The sequence below is a fragment of the Saimiri boliviensis genome, chromosome 8 (assembly GCF_048565385.1).
Source record: "Saimiri boliviensis isolate mSaiBol1 chromosome 8, mSaiBol1.pri, whole genome shotgun sequence".
In the NCBI taxonomy this organism is placed as follows: Eukaryota; Metazoa; Chordata; class Mammalia; order Primates; family Cebidae; genus Saimiri; species Saimiri boliviensis.
Genome location: NC_133456.1, coordinates 16,950,889 through 16,964,821, shown reverse-complemented (window position 1 = coordinate 16,964,821; position 13,933 = coordinate 16,950,889). Strand labels below are relative to the sequence as shown.

At 38.5% G+C, this 13,933-nt stretch overlaps 1 protein-coding gene across 4 annotated transcripts in view; it reads left to right on the top strand.

Annotated features, from left to right (window-relative positions):
• ZNF197 (zinc finger protein 197) overlaps nucleotides 1-13,933 on the top strand; it is a 55,799-nt gene that overhangs the window by 13,140 nt on the left and 28,726 nt on the right. The gene's annotated exons all lie outside the window — the stretch shown is intronic.

Genomic DNA, 13,933 nt, shown 5'->3' with positions numbered 1-13,933 from the left:
TGGCATGGGAAGAAAGAGACAGGAGACTCTGCAAGCTTCTTATCCCTCTTCTTGAACCTGCTTTCTTCTAGCTGTGCTGGCAGCTGATAAGGTGGTGCCCACTGACATTGAGGGTGAGTCTTCCCCTCCCAGTCCACTGACTCAAACGTCATCCTCTTCTGTCATCACCCTCACAGACACTCACAGAAACAGTGCTTCCCCACCCATCTGGGCATCTCTGAATCCCGTCAAGTTGACACCTAATATTGACCATCATAGTGTCTGTTTTTAGAATAAAGAAGTGATTCTGGCTTGTTTCTCATTCAAACACTATAAGAAGTTTGTAATTTTCACGCTAGTAATACATAAGTAAGCACTCTCTAACCATTAGAAATTTTCCTTCTTTCATTTCTTGAAAGGGATATGTGTCATACCCTCTCTCTGGCCACATAGTACTCCTACTGCAATGCAGACCTCAGATGGCTATATAAAAAAAACAGGCGTGTTCTCCAAGGTCCCTTTCTGCTCCAGAAGATAGGCTTGAGAGGGTAAAAAAGAGATGGCAGACTCCTTTCTGATGCAGCACAGATACAGGACCTGACTAGTTCCCACTCCTCCCTTTGATTATTTCAAATCCAGATGGCACAGTTTGACTCTATGGATTATAGACATACAAGGCTGTAACCAGTCTCTGAAACTAAAGCTAGTGGACTCCAAGTTTGGGATTCACAAGGGATAATTCTATATCTACAGATAAATTTCCCAGGCCCACCAAATCAGCATATCTATAGTGGGGCCTTGAAATTGATATAAAACAAAACTTTGCAATGGGTATCAGAGAAAATTTTCCATTAGGAGCCTTGAGATTTTTTTCCTTTTTTCTTTTTCTTGTTTTGTAGAGATGGAATCTCACTATATTGCTTTGCCCAAGCTGATCTTGAGCTCCTAGCCTCAAGCAACCCTCCCACCTTGGCCTCCCAAAGTACTGAGATTACAGATGTGAGCCAGTGTCCAGCCCAGGAGCCTTGACTCTTTACATGACTGTTTTTATAATGATTATCCATTTTCCCTTGGAAGAACAGACAACTGTTCCCACAGAAGATTTGTGACAAATTACAAAACTATTGAGACTTATACCAAAGTTTGTACAATCATATGACAAATTAGCAATCAATTAACTGAGTCAGAAAGAAAATGTTGTCACATTTGTAGTTAGTTTAACCACAGAATTTAGCATGTTTTAAAAAGTAGAACAGGTTGGGCATGGTGGCTCATGCCTGTAATCCCAGTGCTTTAGGAGGCCAAGGTAGGTGGATCACCTGAGGTCAGGAGTTCTAGACCAACCTGGCTAACATGGTGAAATCCTGTTTACTAAAAAAAATACAAAAATTAGGCAGGTGTTGGGGTGCATGCCTGTAATCCTGGTTACTTGGGAGCCTGAGACAGGAGAATCACTTGAACCCGGAAGGCAGAGGTTGCAGTGAGCAGAGATTGCACCACTGCACTCCAACCTGGGTAATAGAGTGAGACTCTGTATCAAGGAAAAAAAAAAGTGGATAAAACAACATGGCAAGCTGGGTAATCATAAAACCCTTTGGCTACAAACACACAGAAATGCTGAATAAAATTTAAATATCCTTTTAAAGTATTTTCAAGAAAGTGAAATAAATCCTCAAAGCCAAAAATGAAGATGAAATGGAAGTTAGAAAGGTAAGTGTGTGGACGGTGTCTTTGGTTGCCAAGAGGCAGTTTGGTGGATTGGTATCCAATGAACTTGAATTTTATCAGCCATGCAAGAAGATGATTTGAGTCCTTGGGCTTGCAGGAGGTGGAAAATTGGAACTGAGGCCTCCACAAGAAGCCCAGATGCTTACAGGACTACACCCTCAGTGAAAGTATACATTAGAGAAAAGTCAGCCAGCAGCAATGGAAGACAGCAAGGAGGATTATGGATTTGTTCTGGGCTTTAAGTGGGTGAGGTAGATTAAAGCTGAGGATAGTTCCCAGAGAAGGCTGATATTTGGGGGCTTTTGGCCTGCCCTTCTAGTGAGGTGGTTAGGGGGAGAATATCTGAAGAGGGCTTCAAACAGGGCATCATAATGCCCTCTCCATAGAACGTGATATAATTAGGATAGAAGTCAAATTAAAATCATACATTTGGAAATTAATGTATTTCTAAATCATTCCTAGGTTAAGAAAAAAATTTAATTTTAAAAAGGCAAAATACACTGGGCACAGTGGCTCACACCTGTAATCCCAGCACTTTGGGAGGCCGAGGTGGGCAGATCACCTGAGGTCAGGAGTTCAAGACCAGCCTGACCAATATGAAATCCCATCTCTACTAAAAATAAAAAAAAATTAGCCAGGCATGGTGGCATGCACCTGTAATCCCAGTTACTCAGGAGGCTGAGACAGGAGAATCGCTTGAGCCTGGTTGGTGGGGCTTGGGGTGAGCCAAGATCACGTCATTGCACTCCAGCCTGGTCAACCGCAAAACTTCATCTCAAAAAAAAAAAAAAAAAAAAAAAAAAAAAAGGGAAAATGCTTAGACATTTAAACATGTCCTTAGAAAACTGAAGGACAGTCTTTTATTTCTGGTCATAGAAGACTTACAGGAATCAGAATTGCACTGCTGCTTGAAATAATTCCAAATAAAATAAATGAAATAATGGCTTTTAAGACATTGGGCATCAACAACAAAATACAATGATGTCTGATAGATGGGAAACCAATGAGATAAGCCCTACAAATGTCCTGACTTATTGTTTTGAGAGAGTTCCCAGACTGCTACATACACAGCGATGGGAGACCCGGGTGTGGCTGTCTGATGAAGTTCCTGAGTTGAATAGAAAGTTGAGGCTCTAAGGAGAACAAAGCAGATAGAAGTTCACAAGATAGAGTTCTAGAGGAGAGGGACCTGCACAGAGAATTCTGGAGATCTGTGAAGGGTCCCCTAGGATACTCAGCAGACTACTGATTGGCATATGAGGAAAATTTATCTGAGCCCAAAGAAAGAACCATCCCAAAGGATTAGAGGGAATGATGCCAAGCATATAAACATGGCCAGCAATAGTGTCTGTTCTCGTAAGCTGGACTGAAAACACCACATTGCTTTGTGCATTAGGGCTTATTTCAGTAGGGGAGAACAGTAAGCCACAGAATAAATCTGAAGAAAACTACTGTATAATTAAACTGCTCAAAACATTCAAAAAGAAAATGACCAGAGAACATAAATCTGAAGAAAACTACTGTATAATTAAACTGCTCAAAACATTCAAAAAGAAAATGACCAGAGAACAAAGACATTATGAATGGAGAAGACAAGGATCACAACAGATTTCCCACTGGATACAATGCAACCATGAAGATAGTGGAGCAGAATGTTTAAAGTACTGAAAGAAAAAACTAGTAGCCCCAGCTACTCTGGAGGCTGAGGTGGGATGATCACTTGAATGCAGGAAGTCAAGGCCGCAGTGAGCCATGATCACACCACTCCAGTCCAGCCTGGACAACAGAGTAAGCCAAACTAGAATTCCAGACCAGTGAAAATATTGTTCAAGAACAAAGGCAGAACACATTTGCAGACATTAAAAAGCTAAAATAATGGATCACTCGCAGATCTGCACTACAAGAAATGTTAAAAATCTTTTAAGTTAGCCGGGCGCAGTGGCTCAAGCCTGTAATCCCAGCACTTTGGGAGGCCGAGGCGGGTGGATCACGAGGTCAAGAGATCGAGACCATCCTGGTCAACATGGTGAAACCCCGTCTCTACTAAAAATACAAAAAATTAGCTGGGCATGGTGGCGCGTGCCTGTAATCCCAGCTACTCAGGAGGCTGAGGCAGGAGAATTGCCTGAACCCAGGAGGCGGAGGTTGCAGTGAGCCGAGATCGCGCCATTGCACTCCAGCCTGGGTAACAAGAGCGAAACTCCATCTCAAAAAAAAAAAAAAAAGTCTTTTAAGTTAAAAAAAAAAAAAAAAAAAGACACCTGATAGAAATATGGATTTTTCCCAACCTTGACCTTATTGACATTTTAGACCAGATAATTTTTGTGGCAGGGGCTGACCTGGTATTCTAGGATGTTTAGCAGCATCAGTGACTTTTACCCCCAGTCCTGACAATTAAAAATATCTCTCGAGCTGAGCGCAGTGGCTCAAGCCTGTAATCCCAGCCCTTTGGGAGGCTGAGATGGGTGAATCACGAGGTCAAGAGATCGAGACCATGTTGGTCAACATGGTGAAACCCAATCTCTACTAAAAATACAAAAAATTAGCTGGGCATGGTGGCACGTGCCTGTAATCCAAGCTACTCAGGAGGCTGAGGCAGGACAATTGCCTGAACCCAGGAGGCAGAGGTTGCGGTGAGCCGAGATTGTGCCATTGCACTCCAGCCTGGGTAACAAGAGCGAAACTCCATCTAAAAAATATATATCTCGATATTGCCCCAAAATGAGAACCACTGCTGTATGCCAATGCTGTACAGGAAGTAGTATAATATCACTTGAAGGTAGACTAATAAGCTAAAGACATACACTGTAAATTCTAAAGCAGTCATTATAAAACAAATAATTATAGCTGATCAAAAAAGTTATGGACCAGACACAGTGACTTCTTACACCTGTAATCCCAGGACTTTGGGAGGGTGAGACAGGCAAATCACTTGAGCTCAGGAGTTCGTGACCAGCCTGGGCAACATGGCAAAACGCTGTCTCTACAAAAAATAGGACATATATATATATATACATGGGTGTGGTGGCACATACCAGTAGTCCCAGCTACTCCAGAGGCTGAGGTGGGATGGTCACTCAAGCCTGGGAAGTTGAGGCTGCAGTAAGCAGTAATAACACCACTGCAATCCAGCCTGGGCAACAGAACAAAATTCTGTCTCAAAATAATAATACAAAGAAGAAAGAAAAGAAAATGTTATGGCCAGGCATAGCGGCTAACACCTGTAATCCCAGCACTTTGGGAGGCCAAGGTTGGAGGATTGTTTGAAGCCAGGACAAGATTGGCCTGGGTAACATAGTGAGACCCTGTCTCTACAATAATAATAATAATGTAGCTAGACATTGTGGTGCATGCCTATAGTCCTAGTTACTTAGGAGGCTGGCATGAAAGGATCATTGAGCCCAGGAGTTCAAGACTACAGTGAGCTATAATCACACCACTGCACTCCAACCTGGGTGACAGCAAGTCCCCATCTCAAATATATATATATATATATATATGGAATCTTGTCAAAACATTAACTGAGGAAAATTACAGCACTAAATATCTACATTAGAAACAGTATCATAGACTGTATCTAGACCCCCCCCCCAAAAAAAAAAGTAGCCAGGTGTGGTGGTGCATGCCTACAATCTCATCTACTTGGGAAGCTGAGGTGGGAGAATTGCTTGAGCCCAGGAGTTCAAATGCAGCCTGGGCAAATAGTGAAACCCTATCTCAATGTTAGAGAAAACGAAGGAAAGAGTGAAGTTTAAGAAACTAGAATAAAAAGAGCAAAGTAATGCCAAAGTAAACAGAAGAAATGAAATAATAAAGATTAAAATGGGAACCTTTGAAATAGAAAACAATAGAGAAAATCAAGCCAAAAGTGGTTTTTAGAAAATAAATAAAATGTATAAGCTTCTAGTAGGACTGATCAGGAAAAAAGGAAAAGAGACACGAAGTATCAATATTGGGATTAAAAGAAGTGACATCACTATGGATTCTACACCAATTAAAGGATAATGGGGGGAAGTTATAAACAAATTTTTGCCACTAACTTTGAAATTTAGATCAAATGACCAGGTCCCTGACAGACACAAACTACCAATACTCATTTTAGAAAAACAATAGATAACCTGAATAGCACTATAACTATAAAAAATTATTAAAACACTTCCCCATAGACACAGAAATTTAGGCCCAGGATCAAATCAAGTTAAAAAGCTTCTGCACAGCAAAGAAAACAATTAACAAAGTGAAGAAACAACCCATAGAGTGGGAGAAAATATTTACAAACTACCCATCTGACAAGGGATTAATAACCAGAATATATAATGAGCTCAAACAACTCTATATAAAACTAATAATTTGATTTTTAAATAAGCAAAAGATTTCAGTAGACATTTCTCAAAAGAAGATATACAAATGGCAAAAAGGCATATGAAAAGGTGCCCAACATCATTGATCATCAGAGAAATGCAAATAAAAACTACAATGCGATATCATCTCAGCCCAGTTAAAATGGCCTTTTTTCAAAAGACAGGTGATAACAAATGTTGGTGGGGATGTGGAGAAAAGGGAACCCTCATACACTGTTGGCAGAATGTGAATTAGCACAACCACTGTGGAGAACAGTTTGGAGGTTCCAACAAAAACTGAAAATAAAGCTACCATATGATCTAGCAATCCCACTGTTGGGTGTATACCCAAAACAAGGGAAATCAGCAAATTGAAGAGATATCCGTACTCCTATGTTTATTGCAGCACTGTTCACATGGCCAAGATTTGGAAGCAACCTGAGCGTCCATCAACAGATGAATGGATATAGAAAAAGTGGTGCTTATATACAGTGGAATACTATTCAGCTATAAAAAAGAATGAGATCCTGTTATTTGCAACAATGTGGATGGAACAGAGGTCATTATGTTAATAAGCCAGGCACAGAAAGATGAACATCATATGTTCTTATTTGTGGGATCTAAATAAAAGCAATTGAACTCATGGGGATAGAGAGTAAAAGGATGGTTGCCAGAAGGTGGGGAGGGTAGTGGGGTTTGGGGATAGTGGGGATGGTTATTGGGTATTAAAAAATAGGAAGAATGAATAAGCCCTAATATTTGATAACAGAGTGTCTACAGTCAATAATAATTTAATTGCAACTTTAAAATGACTAAAAGTATAATTTGATCTTTGTAACACAAAGAATCAATACTTGAGGGAATGGATACCCCATTTTCCACAACGTGATTATTACACATTGCATGTTTGTATCAAAGTATCTCCTGTACCTCATAAATATACACACTTACTATGTGCTCAGAGAAATTAAAATTTTTTTTTTTAAATCTAGACCTAGGAGGCTTCACTGGTAAGTTTTATCAAATGTTTAAGGAAGAAATAGTACTAACTTTATATAAGCTCTGGCAGAATATTGAATATGAGGAAATTTTCCAACTCATTCAGCATTACCCAGATCCAATACAATAAAAGTGTTAACAATAAAAGTACAGGCCAATAGCCTTCACAAACAGAAATGCAAAAATCCTAAATGAAATTTTATAAAATTAAAGCCAACAATATGAAATTTTAATAAATCACTATCAAATAGTTGGATAATAAATCACGACCAAAGGAAATGATACAAAAAATGCAAAGTTGGCTTTATATTTGAAAATTGATCAATGTAATTCACCATATTAATAAGCTAAAAGTGAAAAATCATGGTCACTGTAATGGTGTAGAATAAGCTTTTGAAAAAATCCAACATCCATCCTTGATTTAGAAATTTTAAAGCCCTCTACACATTAGGGGTAAAAGAGATCCTAAGGCTGATTTAAAAGTATCTTTAAAAATGTTATAGTTGGTATCACACTTAATGGTGAAAGACTAAGCTTTCTGCCTGAGATCAGGAACAAGACGAAGTACTTTTACCACTTCTTCTACTCAACAGTGTACTGCAGGTTCTAGTCAGGGCATTTGTTTAAATAAATAAACAAATGACATATAGGTTGGAAAGAACAAAGTAAAATTGCCCTTCTTTGTAGACAACATGACTAGTTATGTATGAAATCCAGTTATCTATTTTAAAAGCTACTAGAACTAATAAGTGAGTTTAGGAAGGTTGCAGGACACTTAACTTTATAAAAATCCATTTTATTTTTATATACTAGCAATGAATGATTTGAAATCAAAATTTCAATAATGATACCATTTGTAATAGCATTAAAATATGAAATGCAGTAATATGACAAAATGCAAAATATCTGTGTATGAAGTACTATAAAACATTGGTAGGAAAAATTAAAGAAGACCTAACTTCTGCCTTGTTCATGGATTAGAGTATGCAGTACGGTTAATATGTTAATTGTCCACAAATTGAACTAGATTCAACTCCATCTCAATCAAAATTCTATTAGTTGTGCATGTGTTTTAAAATTAAAAAGTTGTCTTTAAAGTCTATTTGAAAATGCAAAGAACTTAGAGTAGCCAAAACAATTCAGAAAAATGTTTTTAAAAATTGGAGGGGTAACCTGATTTTAAGACTTATGTAGAACTGCAGCAGTCAAGACAGTGTTGTTGTGGCATAGTGATAGAAAAATAGATAAATAGAAAATAATAAAAACTTCAGAAACAGATCCACACATACATGGGAAACTGATTTTTGACAAATGTTCAAAGTGAATAAATGGTTTCTTTCCAACAAATCATATTGGAATAATTGAGTATCCCTATGTAAAAATGTTAACTTTGATCAGTATCTCCCAATGTATTAAAATTAATCAATAATGAATAATATACCTTAGTAGGGAACCTAAAACAATGATTCTAGAATAAACCAGGAGAAATTTGTGTCATCTTCCATTAGACAAACATTTATTACATGTGACATCAAAGGTATCATTCGCAAAATAACAATTTGATAAAGTGTATGTCATCAAAAGTAAAAGATCTGTTTTTTGAAAAGTACTGTCAGGAAAATTACAAAACAAGCCCAAATCTGGGAAAAATAACACTAAAGCATATATCTGTTAAAGGATTTGTATTCAAAAGTATCAAGTTTCGACAATAAGGAAGCTGATAAAGGATTTGTATCCAAAAGTATCAAAGTTCAGCAATAAGGAACTCAGTAAAATAATGTGTAAGATCTGAATGGACACATCACTGAAGAAGACATTAAGATGGCAAATAAGCGGTCGGGCGTGGTGGCTCAAGCCTGTAATCCCAGCACTTTGGGAGGCTGAGACGGGTGGATCACGAGGTCAAGAGATCGAGACCATTCTGGTCAACATGGTGAAACCTCGTCTCTACTAAAAATACAAAAATTAGCTGGGCATGGTGGTGCACGCCTGTAGTCCCAGATACTCGGGAGTCTGAGGCAGGAGAATTGCTTGAACCCAGGAGGCGGAGGTTGCGGTGAGCCGAGATCGCGCCATTGCACTCCAGCCTGGGTAACGAGCGAAACTCTGTCTCAAAAAAAAAAAAAAGATGGCAGATAAGCACTGGAAAACATATTCAACATCATTGGTTTTTAGGGTAATGCAAATTGAAAGCACGGGGAGATACCACTACACCCCAATTAGAATGATGAAAATTAATGATAGTCCACATCACATGTTGGCAAGTATGTGGAGCAACTGGAACTTTCAAACATTGTAGGCAGAAATGTAAAGTAGTGTAACAACTGTGGTAAACAGTTTGGCTGTTTTTTAAAAGTTAAATGTGGATTTGGCAATGAATTATTGGATATGACACCAAAAGCACAGGCAATAAAAGTAAAGCCAGGTGCAGTGGCTCATGCCTGTAATCCCAGCACTTTGGGAGGCTGAGGAGGTTGGATCACTTGAGGTCAGAAGTTTGAGACCAGCCTGGCCCCAAATGGCAAAACCCCATCTCTACTCTAAAAACACAAAAATTAGCTGGATGTGGTGGCGTGTGCCTGTACTCCCAGCTACTCGGGAGGCTAAGACAGGAGAATCCCTTGAACCTGGGAGGTGGAGGTTGCAGTGAACCGAGATTATGCTACTGCACTCCAGCCTGGGCAACAGAGCGAGCCTCCGTCTTGAAAAAATAAAAATAAAAGTAAAAATAGATAAACTAGACTACATCAAAATTTTAAACTTCTGTGCACCAAAAGACATAACCAGACTGAAAAGGCAATCTATGGAATGGGAGAAAATACAATTAAACACTTGATAAGTAGTTGATATTCAGATTATATAAATAACTCCTACAATTCAAGAACAAAAAAACGCAAAAAATTAGCAAAAGACTTAAATAGACATTTCTTCGATGTTATACAAATGGCCAACAATCATATGAAAAAATGGCAGCATCATTAATCATTAGAGAAGTACAAATCAAAACCACAATGAGGTCATCTCACACCATTATGATAGTTATTATCAAAAACACAATGACAACAACAACAAGAAAATCATAAGCATTGATGAGAATGTGCAGAATTGGTACCTTTGTGCACCATTGGTGAGGATGTAAAATGGCACAGCTGCTACAGAAAACTGTATAGCAATTTCTCAAAAAATTAAAAACAGGTTGGGTGTGGAGACTCATGTCTGTAATCCCAGCATTTTGGGAGGCTGAGGCAGTTGAACTGATAAACAAATTTAGTAAAGAAATCAGTCACACAGAAACAAAGGCTATAATTCTAATTCTAAGAGATACCTAAGCAAACTCATAAAGACAGAAAGTAGAGTGGTGATTGCTAGGGGATTGGGGATTAGAGAAATAATTCTAAAGTGGGAGGATTGCTTGAGCTCAGGAGTTTGAGATCAGCATGGGCAACATAGTGAGACCTCATTTCTACTAAAAATTTTTAAAAGTGGCCAGGCATGGTGGCTTACACCTGTAATCCCAGCACTTTGGGAGTCCAAGGCAGGCAAATCATGAGGTCAGAATTTCGAGACCAGCCTGTCCAACATGGTGAAACTCCATCTCTACTAAAAATACAAAAAATTAGCTGGGTGTGGTGGTGGGCATCTGTAATCCCAGCTACTCAGGAGGCTGAGGCAGGAAAATCGCTTGAACCTGGGAGGTGGAGATTGCAGTGGGCCAAGATCATGCCACTGCACTCCAGCCCAGGCAACAGTGTGAGACTCCATCTAAACAAACAAAAAAAAAGTTTAAAAACTTAGCTGGGCATAGTGGCACATGCCTATAGTCCCAGCTAGCTGAGAGGCTGAGGCAGCAGGATCACTTGAGCCCAGGAATTCAAGGCTTCAGTGAGCCATTATCATGTCACTGCACTCCAGCCTAGGGGCAGAGTGAGGCCCTATCAGAAAAAAAAAAGAAAAAAAAAAGAAAAGAAAAAGAAGAATGAGTTCATAATAATAAAAAGAGAGAACAAAAAAAGTAAAATGGCAGACATAAATCCAATTATATCTTCTTCCAGGTGAAATGTGAGCTAAAACCCCATATCAGTAATAAAATTAAATGTGAATGGATTAATCAATCCAATAAAAAAGCAGAGATTGTCAGCCTGGATAAAAAAAAAAAAACAAGATCCAATTATATGCTGTTTACAGGAGACACACTTTAGTTTCAAAGACACAAATTGATTAAAAGTAAAAGGATGGAAAAAGATGTATCTTGCAAATAATAACCATAAGAAAGCTTGAGTGGTTATATGACAAGACGAACTAGACTCTAAAACCAAAGAAAAGATACTATTTCAGATAAAAAAGGGACATTTTATAACAATACAGGGGTCAATTTATCAGGAAGATAGAACAATTACAAATGTGTATTCAGCTACTGAAATACGCCCAAAATACATTAAACACTGAAAGAGATGAAGCAGGGAAATAGACAATCCAACAATAATAGCTGGAGGCTTCAATACCCAACTTTCAATAATAGAACACCAGAAAGAATATCAACAAGGAAATAGAGGATGTGAGCCCTATTAACCAACCAGGCCCAATACAGCCCTAGAACATACCACTGAAGAATAGCAGAATACATCTTCTTCTCAAGTACACATGGAACATTCTCCAGGAAAAATGATATACTAGGTGAAAAAACAAACCTTAATACATCAGAAGGATTTAAATAATACAAAATATGTTCTCTGACCTAATGTAACTTAACTGCATCCCCTATGCCCTAGAATAGTTAAAGGAACAAAAAGTATTCTTCCTCCAACAATGTAAAATGGAAAATGTCTGCCATACAGTTATCACTCAGCGTATCAACAAACAGGAAAATACAACCTTTATTGATGAGAAAAATCAGTTATTCAAACCTGACCTCAAACTGATACAAAGAATCAACAAACAAGGATATTAATGCAGTTATTATAGCTATATATTATATAAGCAAAAATCAAGGGAAAAGATTGAACTTGTTTACCAGACAGAAAAGATATTTAAAAGATTTAAATTCGATTTCTAGAGATTAAAATGTCTGACATAAAAATATACATTGGATGGAAAATTCTACCTGAATATCATATAATACTCATTTATTCACAGGTTTCACTCCAGTATAGATTTTCCGATGGCCATTGAGGTATGCACTTTGATTGAAAGCTTTGCCACATTCATCACATTGGTAGAATTTCTGTCCCATCAGAACTCCTAATGTATAGTAAGACTAGAGGACATGGGAGGATTCCCCAAACTCCTTATCTTTCTCACATTTATCTTTTGTAGGTTTTAAAAAATCCTTATGTGTTATTCAATAAATTACTTCTAGTCAGCTCCTTTCTTCATTCAAGGGTAATTCTTCTAACTTCACAAAAGTGTCTTCATAGGCATCTCTAGTCTCTGGTTTCTTACTAGCTGGGGGCGTGATGGTATTCATCTGTAGTCCCAGCTGCTTGGGAGACTGAGGCAGGAGGATCGCTGGAGCCCAGGAGTTCAAGGCTGCACTGAGCTATGATTGTGCTACTATGACAGAGCGAGACCCCATTTCTCTTAAAAGAAAGAATCCTCTTGATGTTCCATCAGATAACTTTGATCCTTTAAAAATTTTCCACTTCATAGTCAAGTCTATTCTGTTCTCATCTACTATCAAAAGAAAGCAGAAAACAACTTTACTCAATTTTTTGTCTTGTGGAAACAGAATCATCAAGAGACCTTTTATTAAAATAGTCAGATTATGGGTGTAGGATGAGTGACATATTGTGATCAAGAATGAAATGGTAGTAGCTCAACTTTTTCTTCATGGGTAGAAAAAAAATGGGGGAGAAGTTTATCAGAGAGGGTAAAAGAAGATATCAGGGACAAACAGTTACTAATCTATCACAACCAAGTTAGAAGGGCAACTGGAGGGCAAGTGACCAGTTTAAAAAGAATGATGTGGTCTTACAGAGGTAAGATCTTTAGTAAAATGATGAACTGTAGGTTCGTTTCCAACCATAACACTGTATGGTTCCATAGTTGTCTGAAAAGATGTTATGGAGAGACGATTAGCAAACATCTCAAGTCAAATATGGGAGAAGGCAGAGTAATTACTGTCATGATCACTAGACATGAATATGTTGTTTCCTTTTAACTATCCTGCAGAGTGTGGCCTCAGGCCAAAGCTCTGCCCAAACAGAGACAATATTTAATGACTCTACCAATTGGAATCCCTTTCTAAGGAAATTCTAAATTGGAAGTAGGGCAAAAATAAGGCAAGTAAGAGCAGGAGCTGAAGCAGAAATTGTGGATGAAGAGAAGCCACGTCATTAGGAGCCACAGCAAGCAGAAAGTATGAGTGGACAGAAGTTGTAATAAGAAGGACTAACGAAGGGGGCAGAAGATTGAGAGTGAAGAAGCTGGATAGTGGTGGGAAGCAGAGAAATAAAAAACATTCTGGGAGCAGCTGGGTTGGATTTACAGTGGAACACTAGCACAAAGATCCATTGACTTTTGTTGCTTTGGCTCCTGGACTGCCCTGCATCAAGGCACAGCCTCCAGGAGGTCAAGTTTTCCACCATCTGGTCTAGCCTGTGGAGTCTGCATCTCTTTCCATAGTGGTGAGAACTTTGAGCTCACAATTCTCCTCTGGGTAGGATCCTCCATTTTCCTCATTAGTGTATGATTCAGGAAGACAAGATGTGCTAAAGAGCTTGTTGATTGTGTGTATCTGTGTAAAGGCCTATCTACTTAGAAAGAAGGTAAAGGATTGGCTTCTGGAGCCTCCTCTGGAAAAAGGTAATTAGTCTTCAATCAAACTAATACGTGGGTGTTCACAAAATTGGGCATTGTCAAAGCTCCCAACCTTGTTTGAATTTAAAAGG